Source organism: Oncorhynchus clarkii, chromosome 18 (genome assembly GCF_045791955.1).
Source record: "Oncorhynchus clarkii lewisi isolate Uvic-CL-2024 chromosome 18, UVic_Ocla_1.0, whole genome shotgun sequence".
In the NCBI taxonomy this organism is placed as follows: domain Eukaryota; kingdom Metazoa; phylum Chordata; class Actinopteri; order Salmoniformes; family Salmonidae; genus Oncorhynchus; species Oncorhynchus clarkii.
In genome coordinates this window covers 327678-330177 of record NC_092164.1, presented here as the reverse complement: position 1 = coordinate 330177, position 2500 = coordinate 327678, and the positions used below count along the sequence as shown (strand labels likewise).

The 2500-nt window shown below is 47.4% G+C and overlaps 1 pseudogene; it reads left to right on the top strand.

The window, feature by feature from the left end:
• The window catches only part of LOC139373912 (cilia- and flagella-associated protein 251-like), a 7234-nt pseudogene that overhangs the window by 782 nt on the left and 3952 nt on the right, over positions 1-2500 (top strand).

The window sequence follows — 2500 nt, the reverse complement described above, 5'->3', positions numbered from 1 at the left end:
AGAACAGGAGGAGGACGAGGAGGAAGAGGACGGAGAAGAGGAGCAGGAAGAGGACGGAGAAGAGGAGGAGGAAGAGGACGGAGAATAGGAGGGGGAAGAGGAGAAGGAAGAGGACGGAGAATAGGAGGAGGACGAGGAGGAAGAGGACGGAGAAGAGGAGGAGGAAGAGGATGGAGAAGAGGAGGAGGAAGAGGACGGAGAATAGGAGGAGGACGAGGAGGAGGAAGAGGAGCGAGGACGAGGAGGAGGAAGAGGAGGAAGAGGACGGAGAAGAGGAGGAGGAAGAGGATGGAGAAGAAGAGGAGGACGAGGAGGAGGAAGAGGACGGAGAATAGGAGGAGGTCGAGGACGGAGAAGAGGAGGAGGAAGAGGAGGAAGAGGACGGAGAAGAGGAGGAGAAAGAGGACGGAGAATAGGAGGACGACGAGGAGGAGGAAGAGGAGCGAGGACGAGGAGGAGGAAGAGGAGCGAGGAGGAGGAAGAGGACAGAGAAGAGGGGGGAAATAAAATATTGTTCTCTCACTATGCCATCTCTTCTTCCATCACATTGAGTATGGTTGGATCTCAAACGGTACCCTACTTCCTAAATAGTGCACTACTTTTGACAATGGTTCATAGGGCTCTGGTCCAAAATAGTGCACTATGTAGGGAATAGGCTGTCACTTGGATTGCAGGCCCATAGCTCCCCAGAACAGAAGAGGCTAGGAAGCCAGATTGGCTCTCGTGGGTCTTCCCAGTCCAACCTCAAGCCTTAATTTAGCTTGAGAAATGGCTGGCAGAGAAGAGCCCAAGAGACCATAGAAGAAGAATGTCTGTTCTCTCTCTCTCTCTCTCTCTCTCTCTCTCTACTCTCCGTATCACTTTACTTATTTAATATAACATCTCTTATTCCTCTCTCCTTTCCTTCTTCTTGGCTCTGTTTCAGCTCCTCCTCCTCCTCCTCCTTTCCCTTCCTTTCTCCTCAGCTCCCACGCCAGTCTACCCTCAGGATGGCGAGATCGAGTTGGAGGTGTGGAGAAGGGAGGAGGGAGAAGAAGGGGTGGAGAAGGGAGCGAGAGGTGGAGGGGTGGAGGAGGGAGGGTCTGTTAGTGTAGCAGACATCAGAGATCCTAACTCTCTCCTCCCTAACCTGTACTAACTCTCTCCTCTCTAACCTGAACTAACTCTCGCCTCTCTAACCTGTACTAACTCTCTCCTCTCTCCTCTCTAACCTGTACTAACTCTCTCCTCTCTCCTCGCTAACCTGTACTAACTATCCTCTCTAATCTGTACTAACTATCTCCTCTCTAACCTGTACTAACTCTCTCCTCTCTAACCTGTACTAACTCTCTCCTCTCTAACCTGTACTAACTCTCTCCTCTCTAACCTGTACTAACTCTCTCCTCTCTAACCTGTACTAACTCTCTCCTCTCTAATCTGTACTAACTATCTCCTCTCTGACAGATTAGCAGACAGAGTAACGGTAACAGACAGAGTAACAGACAGAGTAACAGACAGAGTAACAGACAGGGCAACAGACAGGGCAACAGACAGAGTAACGGTAACAAAGAGTAACAGACTGAGTAACGGTAACATACAGAGTAACAGACAGAGTAACGGTAACATACAGAGTAACAGACAGAGTAACAGACAGGGTAACATACAGAGTAACAGACGGATTAACAGTAACAGACAGAGTAACGGTAACAGACAGAGTAACAGACAGAGTAACAGACAGAGTAACGGTAACAGACAGAGTAACAGACAGGGTAACATACAGAGTAACAGACAGAGTAACGGTAACAGACAGAGTAACAGACAGAGTAACGGTAACATACAGAGTAACAGACAGAGTAACGGTAACATACAGAGTAACAGACAGGGTAACAGACAGGGTAACAGACAGAGTAACATACAGAGTAAAGGTAACAGACAGAGTAACGGTAACATACAGAGTAACATACAGAGTAACAGACAGGGTAACAGACAAGGTAACAGACAGGGTAACAGACAGAGTAACGGTAACAGACAGAGTAACAGACAGGGTAACAGACAGAGTAACGGTAACAGACAGAGTAACGGACAGAGTAACAGACAGAGTAACAGACAGGGTAACAGACAGAGTAACGATAACAGACAGAGTAACAGACAGAGTAACGGTAACAGACAGAGTAACAGACAGATTAAAAGACAGGGTAACAGACAGGGTAACAGACAGAGTAACGGTAACTGACAGGGTAACATACAGAGTAACGGTAACAGACAGAGTAACAGACAGAGTAACAGACAGAGTAAAAGACAGGGTAACAGACAGGGTAACAGACAGAGTAACAGAAGGGTAACAGACAGAGTAACGGTAACAGACAGGGTAACAGACAGGGTAACAGACATGGTAACAGACAGAGTAACAGACAGAGTAACGGTAACAGACATAGTAACAGACAGAGTAACAGACAGAGTAACGGTAACAGACATAGTAACAGTAACATACAGGGTAACAGACAGAGTTACAGTAACAGAC